Source organism: Typopeltis vanoorti, chromosome 5 (genome assembly GCF_054136105.1).
Source record: "Typopeltis vanoorti isolate ZY-2024b chromosome 5, IOZ_Tvanoo_1.0, whole genome shotgun sequence".
In the NCBI taxonomy this organism is placed as follows: domain Eukaryota; kingdom Metazoa; phylum Arthropoda; class Arachnida; order Uropygi; family Thelyphonidae; genus Typopeltis; species Typopeltis vanoorti.
In genome coordinates this window covers 9,045,061-9,058,188 of record NC_143553.1, presented here as the reverse complement: position 1 = coordinate 9,058,188, position 13,128 = coordinate 9,045,061, and the positions used below count along the sequence as shown (strand labels likewise).

The following is a 13,128-nucleotide window of genomic DNA, read 5'->3' as shown; positions in this document are numbered from 1 at the left end:
TACAAGACAGTGTAGACAAGCCAAAAAAGAATACCTAGAAGAACAGTGTAATAACATAGCTGAATTATTTAAAAAAGAAAGCATAGAGAAAGCCTATAAAGAAATTAACAAACTGACTTTCAAATTTAATAAGAACAGCAAAAACAATGCCATCAAAGATGAAAATGGGAAATTACTAATAGAATCTGAGAATATATTAATGGAATGGAAGAATTATCTTGAAAATCTCTATAATGGCAACAAACTTGATGTTGATATCAGCATAGAAAATCAAAATTATGATAATCTAGGATCCCCCAATAATGCAAGAAGAATTTGATAAAGCACTGCACTGTCCGAAATAAGAGGAAACAGTTGGAATTGAAAAGGGTTCTAAAATGAAGAAGCAGAAAGGGAAATGGCCCCAGTCAAGCATGGAGAGATCACATCGAGTGAGTGGTATCAGTGGAACTAGCTGTAGATCCAGAAATGAGCTGTTGTGTTTGTATACCAAAGCTAGAAGTATAAGAAATAAGGCAGATGAAATGGTTGCACTAATTGCGTCTGTTCACCCAAAGATTGTCGGAATAAGTGAGACATGGTTGGAAGAGGATGACATCCTGACAGGAATAGAGATGGAAGGGTATGATGTGTTTCATGAGGATAGAAGGGGTAAAAAGGGAGGGGGAGTGCTATTGATGATAGAGAAAGAGTTATGTCCATACAAAGTAGAGATGCAAGACGGAAATAGTGCCAGTGGTTTTGAGGCAGTATGGTGTGAGATAGAGGTGAATGGAATGAAATACTTGGTGGGATGTTGTTATAGACCAGGTAATGTGGATGGTGGTGATAGTGAAATGTATAGTCAAATTAGACAAGTAAATAAGAAAAGGGAGATCATTATAGGTGATTTTAATTATGGCAATATACACTGGAATGAAGAGATAGCAACTGGAAGTAAAGAAAATGAGTTTCTTGAGTTTTTGAGGGATAACTACCTCAGACAGTATGTAAGAGAGGGCACACGAGGATTAAGTGTCTTGGAATTGGTCATCTCAATAGAGGATGTAATTATAAATGAGGTGTCAAATCATCTACCAATTGGTGAGACCATGAGGTGATTACCTGGGAAGTTGCCAGCAGTGTGAGGACTCCTGTGAGAAAAGGGTATATGTGGAACTACAAGGGGGGGGGGTGATTATGAAGAGCTCAGGAGACAGCTTGCAGGTCTCCTGAGCTCTTGTTGGAATGAGGAGTTAGCTGGAAAAGAGATCAATGCAGCTTGGGGGATTTTCATAAACTATCTAGTAGATGCAATGTCTAAATGTATTCCAAGGGTGAGAAGGTTAAATAAGGTAGGTGTGAGATGGATGAATAAAGAGATTAAGTATGCGATACAGAGAAAAAGAGCATTGTGGAGGCAGCATAAGAGAAGTGGAAATAACCAATTTCATGAGGTCTACAAAGACCAGGCAAGGAGGCTGACATGGTTGGTGAGAATAGCTAAAGAGAGGTATGAACAGCAGTTAGCTAATGAAGCCAAAAATAATCCTAGGGAGTTCTTTCGATATGTAGCCAGCAAAAGAAAGAATGATTATGGAAGGATGACATTGATTGGAGAAAGTGGTATAAGGACAGCTGTTGCAGAATGTGTGTGGTGGAGATACTTAATGAGCAGTTCATAAATATCTTTCAATCTTGTGAATGTGACTTCATGGAGAGATTGAGAGCAGTTGATGATGGGGAGAAGAGACTGACTGTAAGTGAGCAAGAGGTGTTTGGGGAGTTGAGTAAACTAGATGTAAATAAGTTGAAAGTTTATTTTTCATTTGGCTAGACTATAATAATTTTAGTTTAATCCTTTATCCAAGTGTGAGCAAACAAAGTTTGCACCTGAAAGTATCTTCAGGACTGGGGTAAGGTGGTACAACACCAGGCAACACGTAGCAAACGTGGACCAAGCTAACATCACTCCTATCTCAGTATCTCCCATAATGCAAAACACATCTCCTTGCAGATATGTATAATGTTATGCATTAAGGGAAGGGCCACTACCCAGACTGGTTTCAACCTTTATTGAGGTCTCTCTTCAGTGGGAGCCAGGCCCAAGTGGAGATACCAGGCAGAAGCTTTAACATGGTCATCTCTACCTATAGGAGTTGCCAAAAGGTGTACCACCTTTTTATTAAATTACTCTGGATTTAGAGAAAGATGTCGAAAGTTTATTTTTCACTTGGTTAGACTATAATAAATTTAGTTTAATCCTTTATCCACGTGTGAACAAACTAAGTTTGTGCCTGAAAGTATCTTCAGGACTGGGGTAAGGTGGTACAACACCGGGCAACCCGTTGCAAAGGTGGAGCAAGCTAACATCACTCCTTTCTCAGTATCTCCCATAATGCAAAACACATCTCCTTGTGGATATGTATAATGTTATGCATTAAGTTAAGGGCCACTATCCAGACTAGTTTCGACCTTTATTGAGGTCTCTTGAGCGGGAGCCAGGCCCAAGTGGAGATACTAGGCAGAAGCATTAGCAAGGTCATCTCTACCTATAGGAGTTACCCAAACGGTGTTACAAAAATCAAAATTGATGGATTAAAATCAATGATTAGGAGAAAATAATAAATATAAGGAGTGGAGTAAGACAAGGATGTATACTTTCACCACTTTAATTTATTTTATATATTGAAAAGGCCATTCAGGAAACTAAAGATAAAATAAATAGTGGCATAAAGATAAATGGTGAGCAAGTCATGTGTATAAGATTTGCTGATGACATAGCCCTTGTAGCAGAAAACAGAAGAATGTTAAAAACAATGCTAGAATTACTAAATAATAACCTTGAAAAATATAAAATGAAAATCAGCACAGATAAGACTAAAATCATTGTTACAGGCAAAATCTAGTATACGGCATATAGATATCACTGGGAAACAAATAAAACAAGTGAAAAGCTTTAAATATTTAGGAAGCGTAATACAGAAGATGGCAGAACAAGAGAAGACATCAGATCAAGAATAAACAATGCAAAAGACCAATTCTCTAAGATGAAAAGCATTTTAACACGAAACCTCAACCTACAATTGAAAAAAAAATTAGTAAAGAAGCTGACATGGAGAATTGCACTGTATGGATGTGAAACCTGGATTCTAGGCAGAGAAGATGCTAAGAAGATTGGAAGCTTTTGAAATGTTGTGCTGGCGCAGCATGAACAAAATAAAATGGACAGGAAAAAAAATCAAACGATCAAGTCCTGAGAGAGATAAACGAAACAAGAATTCTAATTAAATCGATCAAAATTAGAAGGGATAGGTGGTTTGGACATATACTTTGACATGATGGACTTGTGAAAAGAATAACTGAAGTCAAAACAGAGGGGAAAAGAAGAGGCAGACCAAGGAAAAGCTTTCTTGACCAAGTCAAAGATTTGAGGAGTTACCAGGAGGTTAAGAACAAAGCCAATGACAGAGCGGAATGGAGGAAATTGCTGCTGAGCTACCAGTCCCAAGACTGATGCAACTGATGATGATGATTATTATTATTATTACACGTACCCTCCCTCGATGAGTCTTAGGACCCCCTGGAGGTGTACATGATGATGGAGCTCTCTGTCTCCATCATCATCTACACCAGTACCATCTACTGCCTGTCACCACCACTAGTATTTTCATAGACAATCACAAACATCCATGCCCATGGTGGGATTCGAACCCACAGCATTTTAGCTGGAGAGCATATATACTAATCACTTGGCCAACCAGGTCAGGATCCAGAGTTGCGTGGATAACAACGGTATTGTCTTTGATGGACAGCATGGATTTGCTAAAGGGAGGTCATGTTTTAGTAATCTACTTACTCATTACAATAAAGTGACTGCTTCCTTGGACAGAGGAAAAGGATACACAGTAATATACTTGGATTTTGCAAAGGCTTTTGATAGAGTACCTCACGATAGGTTGACAGTCAAACCAGAGCAGATGGGGTTGGATATTAGATTGGTGCATTGGATTGGAGACTGGCTATCTGATAGGTATCAACAAGTTGTGTATGGGGGTGTGATATCCAGAAAAAGAAAGTCACTAATGGAGTGCCTCAGGGGTCTGTTTTAGGTCCATTACTGTTAATTAACTTGTATATTAATGATATTGGCAAAGATTTGGATGGAGATATTCAGTTGTTTACGGATGATGCAAAGTTGGGACGAACCATGAAGTGTAGTGAAGATGTTGTGGCCTTACAGGAAGACTTGAATAGATTGAGTGATTGGGCATGGAAATGGGGATGTGAGTTCAGTGCTGCAAAATTTAAGGTTTTAAAATTTGGAAAACAAAGATGGGATGTGGAATTTATGCTTGGCGAGAATACATTGTTGGAGGTAGAGGAAATAAGAGATCTGGGGGTGATAGTGGATAAGGATCTAAAATTTAGGGGACACATCGCCAAAATTGTGAAGACAACACAAAGGCTTTTGGGAATGATGCGGAGGACACTGACGTGTAGAAGTAGGGAGATTCTTGTTCCGTTGTATAAGGCTTTGATTAGGCCACACATGGACTATTGTGCCCAGATTTGGTCACCGGGTTTTCAGAAGGATGAAGAGATGTTGGAAAGGGTTCAAAGGAGACTGACTAAGGTAGTTTCTGACCTCTGGAATGTTGAGTATGAGGAAGGATTGAGAAGATGTAATTTGCAGAGTCTGGTGGAGAGGAGAAAGAGGAGAGATATGATAGAGACCTATAAGTTGGTAAGGGGTTGTTATAAAATCAATGGTGGAGAAGTTTTACAGAGAATAGTGGGAGATCAGGGGAGAACCAGAGGTCATCCCTGGAAACTGTATAAAGAGGGTGTGAGTAGGGGAGTGAGAGGCAGGTTTTTTTCGTGCAGAGTTGTGAATGATTGGAATGGCTTGCCTGAGAATGTGGTATCTGCAAAGAGTTTGAATGTGTTTAAAACACGGTATGATGAGCTGTGTGTATGATTAAAGGACCTCCCAGATGAGTCTTTGACTCCATGAGGTCTTGGGGTGGTAATAATAATAATAATAAATGCAAGGAGCATCAGAAATAAGTGAGATAAAATTGTTTCAATCATTGAGTTCATCTCTTCAAAAATCTGTTGGAAAAGTAAAACATGGTTGAATGAACGATGATATCCTCAAAGGAATACAAATGTAAGGATACAGTGTTTTTCATGAGAATAGAAAGGACAAGAAAGAAGGGGGTAGTGCTACCAATGATAATAGTGGAATTGTGTCCACATAAGATACATGTGAAAGAGGGAAATAGCGGCAGTAGTTTTGAGGCAGTGAGGTGTAGGTTGACAAGAAGAGGTATTTAGTTGGATGTTTGGGAGGGCCATGAAGAAATGTATAAGTAACTTGGGTTAGTTAAAAAGGTAAGGGTGATTATGGCAAAATAGGTTGGAATGAAGAAATAGCATGTGGGAATAAGGAAAACAAACATGTTGAGTTCTTGAGAGATAACTATCTTAGGCAGTAAATGAGGGCACACAAGGATCAAGAGTTTTAGATCTGATCATTTCATTGATCACAATCACAGAAGATGTGATTGTGAGTGGGGTTTCACACTGCTCTACATATGGTAAGTGTGATGATGAAGTGATCACCTGGGTGGTGACTAGCCATATGAAGACTTCTCTGAGAAGCCTTCATATGGTTCCACATACATGCTGTCATCTGAGGAGAGGATGTATGTGGAATTACAAGGCTGGTAATTATGAGAAGCATAGGTGACAGTTTGGAGCTGTAGCATGGATTGAAGAGTTAAGCAGAAAAGACATAAATACTACTTGGGAACTGATAAAGAGATACTTTGTCAATTCTATTTAAGTATATTAGGTGTCAGTTATTATTGAAATTGTGTCTACAATTACTTAGTTTAGTGCTGTGTACCTGTCACAGTTACCATTATGTTCTGATGATGCTGGGTAGAAAACCAGCAAAATATTACTGAGTTTAATAAATATATTCCTGTTGGTGTTGTTTATACCATTAAGCATTATTATGAATAAGAATCCATATTTAAATTATATACTGGGAAACACATATAAAGTGCTAAGAGAGTTCTTCAAGATGCTGCAGTTATATACTGTAAAATGAACATTATACAGAAAAAAAAATTATATATATATATAGTTTCAATTTAGTTGAATTCAAAGACATACAGACGGGTGAGTTGATATAAAATCAGTATAAGGTATGGACTCATGATGATTACATTGTTACTGTTCATTTGCATTTTATGTTGCTCCCACCCACGAAAGATTATTTGCAAACTTATAGTATGTTTGTGTGAGCACTAGATTTTGCACTTGCAGAGTGGCGAGTGAGTGGAATGGATTGCCAGAGTTTCTTGTAAGTGCTTTGTTAGTGAATGCATTCAAGAGAGGTATGATGATGAGAATAATAAAAAATAATATGAGACTGTGTTCAAACAAATATTAAACCAATATTAACTTAAGTTTGAGAGCCTCAAATCAGATTCAAAATAAAATAGCTGATTAAAACGAGAGATCATAGATATGAAAGTTTTGAGAAAAATTAGAGTGAATCTGATTTTTCTCACAGCAAAATTTTCTATAGGCTTTGTGGCTCTCATGTATGAAAGTGATACTTAAACAAACAAAAAAAAAAACAAGTGGCATCAGTAACAGAATCATATTAAAAATAAATATGAAAATATGGCAAAGCAACTTTTCACTGTTAGCATTCAAGAATGCACAAATACAATTTCTCTAAGGTGGTATGGCAAACAGAATTGCACAGTTGAGCATAGCCAGTGTGGGATTATCAGGAATCAGTTCCATGGGGAAGACCAAGATCTAGATAGATTGATGCATTATTATTGCCTGAAAATCAAATTGTAAGACTTGAAAATGTAGGAGATCTGAAAAATAGCAGATTAATTTGAAAGAAAAAAAGTGTTGATACACAGGATACTAATAATATCTTGTGCATCCATTGAAGGTATATGTTAGGAGATGATAATGATAGTTGTTGCAGGCAAGGATATATTGAGGAAGGTGAATATAATCTTACAACATTTGTCATCACCACATGTCTTTTGAGATTTGGAATTTGAGATATGACACTTGAATTCTGGAGTGATAGAGGTGCAGAGAAAATTGCAAATGTTACTAAGCATTGCAGCTATGATAAAGAGCACACTGATGAGTAGGGATGATGAGGTGGCTTTACTACTAAAAAAAGGCATTACACCACAAATGCACTATTGTTCTTTAATTTGGTAACATGGTTTCTGTTGTGATGTGGAAATTTATGAGAGGGGGCCCAGACAAATAACCAAAAAAGTAATATCAAGACTCATCCAGGAGGTCCTTTTATCATGCACACAGCTCATCATACCACACCTTAAACACACTCAAATTCTCTGCAGACACCACACTCTCAGGCAAGGCATTCCAATCATTCACAACTCTGCATGCAAAAAAACGTGTTTCTCACAGGGGGGACCTCTTGCCTCCCTTCCCAAAAAAAAGGGAAAAAACACTAGAAAATTTTCCAAAAATATTTTCCTAAAATCTTCCCTGCCACACACTCAGGCAAGGCATTCCAATCATTCACAACTCTGCATGCAAAAAATGTGTTTCTCACATTTCTCAAAAAAAAAAAAAGAAAAAAAACACTAGAAACTTTTCCAAAAATCTTTTCCTAAAATCTTCCCTGTGTGGTGGCCGGAGAATAAGAATAGCCCCCACTGTAGCCCATGCATGTCATACGAGGCGACTAAAATGAGTACCCAGTGCCTGGGTGTATAGCTGGGTCACCCTGCCTCTGGGGATCATAAATATGGAGGCCATCCTCCAGGTTGGGGGTTGGGCATTGGGCTGATGATCCCACCCTGAAAAAAAAAAATCAACTTGTCATGAAATCTAAAAAAATAACTGCTGGATGGACTAAATATCCATTTAGTCCATCCAGCAGTTATTTTTATTACCTAAGACCCCATGGAGTCAAAGATTCATCTAGGAGATCCTTTTATCATACACATAGCTCATCATACCATACCTTAAACACACTCAAATTCTCTGCAGACACTACACACCACACTCTCATGCAAGGCATTCCAATCATTCACAACTCCACATGCAAAAAACCTGCTTCTCATTCCCCTGCTCAGTGGCACACCTGGGGGGGGGAGGGCAAGGAGCCCTGGCTCTCCCGAAAGAAAAAGGAAAAAAACACTGGAAAATTTTCCAAGAATCTTTTCCTAATTAATAAAATTCATTTTTTTTATTTATGTTGTGTTGTGTATTTCTATACTACTTATGAATTAGCAATCATTGCAGATGCTTGGTCGTATGCGATGCGCAGTGTGTATATTCTCAAATCGTCTAATCAACCCCCCCCCCCCAAGATTAAACCCTGAGTGTGCTGCTGCCCCTTCTCACATGATCCTATAACAACCCCTTACTAACTTGTAGGTAGGTCTCTATCATATCTCCCCTCTTCCTCCTATCCACTAGACTCTGTAAATTGCATCTTCTCAATCTTTCCTCATATTTGACATTTCAGAGGTCAGAAACTACCTTAGTCAGTCACCTCTGGACCCTTTCCAACATCTCTTCATCCTTTTGAAAACCAGGTGACCAAATCTGGACACAATTGGATCATGGAACGTACTTTCTCTTTACTGATCTGGAGCTTTAAAAATGCTGCTGGAGCAATTGGATAAATACAGGATACTTTTACGGCTATACAAGAAATGAGATGGACAGGAGAGGGGATTATGGAAAAGAAAAATCATATTATTTTTTATAGCTGCCAAAAGAAAGATCACATGTTTGGAACAGGTTTCATTGTAAACAAGAGGATAAAACATCTTACTTAAAAGCAAACTCACCTCGAATGTATAGGTTATGAATTAAAGGACATTTTTTTTAATAGTACAGTTTTATCTGTGTACATGCTCTAACTGAAGAAAATAATGATGCTGAAAAAAGAGTTGTGGTATGATGAATTAGATAAGATCTATGGGGAATGTCTAAAGAAGGATGTAAAAATTATTATGGATGATTTAAATGCCAAGATAGGCAAAGAGGATACACACAATCCAACTATTTGGAAATATAGTTTACATAATGAGACTAATGATAATGGGACTAGATTGATCAACTTTGCTTCTTCAAGAAATATGGTTATTGGTGGTACAATGTTTAATCATAAAGATATTCATAAAATGATCATCTTTTAATAGAGTGTGGGGATTCCGATAACTATTTGATTATATCAAAAATTAGAAGAAGCAGAATATCTGATGCAAGGTTGTAGTATCACATGCTAGAAAGTTTAATAAGGAAAGATTGAAGGAATTAGGAGTTAAAGCTAAATATGGTGAGAGAATCAGTGAAAACCTGTCCAGTCTAACCATTGGTGACAGTGTTAATGAGGCTTGGGATGTTCTTAGGGATGTCATAGTGACAACAGCAGACATAGTATTAGGAAAAGTCAGTAGAGTTAAGTATAACTGTTGGTTTCATGCAGAATGTGAACATGTGACTTATTAAAAAATGAGGCATATAAACAAATGCAGCAAAGGAACCACACTTGTAAAGCTATGGAGGAATATCATTTGGCTAGAAAAGAAGAAAAAAGAGTGCATAAAAATAGAAAGAAGAAATACTATGAGGATGAACTTAAGGAATTGGAACATCTCAGAAGTATGAATGAAAGCAGATCTTTCTATCAAAAGTTAAATAGTAGTTGGAAAGATTTCCAGCTTAGAACAACATTATGTAGGGATGAGGATATATTTTAAGTGGGAATGAAATGATACTAGGAAGATGGGCAGAGCATTTCGATGAATTATTGAATCCAAATATGTCTGGTCAATTAGATGGTATGGAAGAGAGCCAAGATCTAGAAGCGGTTGAACCAGTACCAGCAAATTCAGAAGTGGAGGCAGCTATTAAAAAACTTAAAAAAAAAAACAAGGTCCCAGGAATGGATAGGATACAAGCAGAATTAATTAGAATTGCAGGTACAGAATATTTTAAGCAGCTGTGTTAACTTATCAACAAAATCTGGACTAATGAAACAATTCCAGACGAATGGAATCTGAGTGTCATATGCCCCATCCATAAGAAAGGTGATGTAACGATATGTTCTAACTATAGAGGAATTAATTTACTATGTACAATTTATAAAATTTTCTCTAACATTCTATTTAAGAGACTTTATTTATATGTAGAGATTGTTATTGGCAATATCAGTGTGGATTTCGTCAAGGAAGATCTACAAATGATCAGATTTTTAATATATGCCAATTACTGAAAAATGTTGGAATTGAAACACAGCACCTTTTCATAGATTTTAGAACTGCATATAATAGCATATCAGATCAAAACTCAGAACATGTTTTCTGATCCAGTATATATAAAAAATGGCATTTGACAAGGGGATGACTTAGCACTTGAAAAGGTTTTCAGAGATGCTGGTATTAATAAGGGGAACTATTTTCTACAAATCTATATGCAGACGATATTGATGTATTATAGGAAGGACACAAAAAGCAATGGAAGAAACTTTCATCAGTTTAGGAAAGGCAGTAAAGAAGATGAATTTGCAGATTAATCAAGAAAAAACAAAGTATATGCCAGTAACTAGAAAGAAAAGATTTGTGATAATAATCCTTCTCAAACTGAAATTCGTTCCTACAAATTTGAAATTAGGATATACTTAAAGTCACATCTGATCTCAAGAGAAACAAAGATAATGATGTACAAAGTACTTGTAAGACCAGTGTTAACTTATACATCTGAAAACTGGGTTATTATCAATGGCAGATGAAAGCCTTCTAGGTCTGTTTGAAAGAAGAGTTATCAGATATATTTTTGGAGCAGTACAAGAGAATTTATGAAATTCTCATGTATTGCTCTATACATCTTGTACTGTACTATACAAATTATTTAATGAGCCAGACATTATTAAGTACATAAAAATAAATAGATTAAGTTGGTCTGGACACATTATACATACACATGGATAGTAATTGAATAATTAATATGTTTAATGCTAAGCCAGAAGGGAAAAGAAAAATTGGAAGACCTAAATTAAGATGGTAAGATGCAAGATATTAAGGTTTTCCTATCCTTCTCATCCATCCTAGGATAGGTTAAGTCTCCGCTCCTAATGGGGGGGGGGGGGTTACTGATGAATTAATATGGCTAGTTCGTTACTCCTCTACTGCATTCCCCAAGGGCAGTATTCATGACTGTAATCCATGTGTGTTCACGAGGCCGGTTTGCCTGCTTGCAGGAGGAAAAACCCCCAGATAAACTGGGGAGAAAAACCCTGCTGTCCACGCCCAAGACCAGCTAACTTGGCTATGTCTGAGAAAGATCCTTAAGCTCCTCATGTCGACGAAGGGAATCGAACCCAGGAGACACCTTTCCCAGGCATATGGTTGTGAAGCATATAGCCACTAGGCTAACCATGCAGACTATTAAGGTTTTAGGAGTCAAAAATTGGAGGAGTTTGGCATTGAATAAGGAAAGCTGGCAGAAGTTTCTGAAGAAGGCCAGTGCCCACACAGGGCTGTTGAGCCAATGATGATGATGATGATAAATATCAGAATGTAAATTGCAGAGTTTAGCAGATATGCTAGATGTGGGAATTTTACAGGATAAATAACGAAGGATGATTATACATAGAACAGAGGGTGTGAGGAAAAGAACAAGAGGCTATCCCTGGAAGTTGTGTTAAAATGTAGTGAAGAAGCGAGAGGTAGAACTTTAAATGGAGAGTGAGGAGTAAATGAAATGCACTGCCAGAATATGTTGTAAATGCTAGGAGTTTGAATGAGTTTATGGTTCAATGTGTTGCTCACTGAATGATATCTAGAACAATGAGTCAGTTGACTTAATGGAAGTTTGTTATAATAATGATATCTGACCTTTTCAAACTTTGATCTAATGTATAGCCATTTGAATTTTTTGTGAAAAATGATGTAACATCTTGACTTGAACTGTGAGCAGTGGCTGCCAATTTATATTTTTGCTTTGTCAAATGCTGTTTTATATCAGAATGGCCTCCATGTTCAGTTGAAAACACCGAACAACACACAGTATGTTGCAGTTGTTTGTTGTTTCAAATCAAATATCAAGCAATTATCCAATAAAATGGGACAATTATCATCCTTTTAAGGTTTTGTCGGGACAACAGGACCAGAGTCTTAAAAAGGGGACAATCCCATTAAAAAAGGGATGTCTGGTCACCCTACCATAGATTAGCCATGCCCACACATTCTTTATTGAAACAATGTCAAGTTCTTTCCTAATGTTTTAATTTTTAATATGATTGTACAATTGATGGCATCTGATCAGGCCCCTAATTTTTCTCCAAAATTTCATATCTGTAGTCCCTAATCTTTGACAAAGTGCTTTATCTCTAACCCAGCTCTCAGTTCCATAACTTAAAACTGGTTTGAACACTGTCTTTTAGACTGCTAGTTTAGTGTTTTGGTTAATTTCGCTCTTATTCCGATCTTACTCCCACCATAACAGAATAAACAAAGCTGGTAAACAGAAGCACAAAACAATTGTTTTGTGCTTCTGCTTCGAAATTTAATTTGCCATCTTTACTAAACACTTGTCTAAATAGTCCAAAACATTTAGTCTGGCTAACCAAACCTTGGCTGACCACCATATTATACAATTTTCCAAGGGCCCTGAACAATTTTATTCTCCATTAAGAATGCAGCTCAAGTTTTCTGTGTTCCTGCCTATTTTCATAGTTTTGGTCTTTTTATTGCTGATTTTTTATGCCACATATGTTATAGCTGTAGTCTTGTATTGGATGTGTTTAGGATACAACTTCTATGTAAAGTGAAGATATTTCCAATTCTAATGTCAGGTTTAATTCTGCTTTCCTTCATAATGTGATCCATATAGATGATGAACAAGAGTAGATATAATGTGCATCCTTGTCTTACCCCTGATTTGCAACTTAAATATTATGTATTGCTCTGTATAATGTTCCATTTTCTCCATATAATTGTAGTGTTTTGAAAAGCTTTTCTCTACGCACCTTGTATGCTTTTCTAGATCTACAAAACTAGAGATCCTTGTCATATTCCTATGATTTCTCAACTATTTGTCATAAAGTGA

General features: G+C 36.9%; 1 protein-coding gene across 1 annotated transcript in view; it reads left to right on the top strand.

Moving 5' to 3' along the window:
• The window catches only part of LOC150106218 (glycine receptor subunit alpha-2-like), a 321,484-nt gene that overhangs the window by 81,919 nt on the left and 226,437 nt on the right, over nucleotides 1-13,128 (top strand). The window lies entirely within an intron of this gene.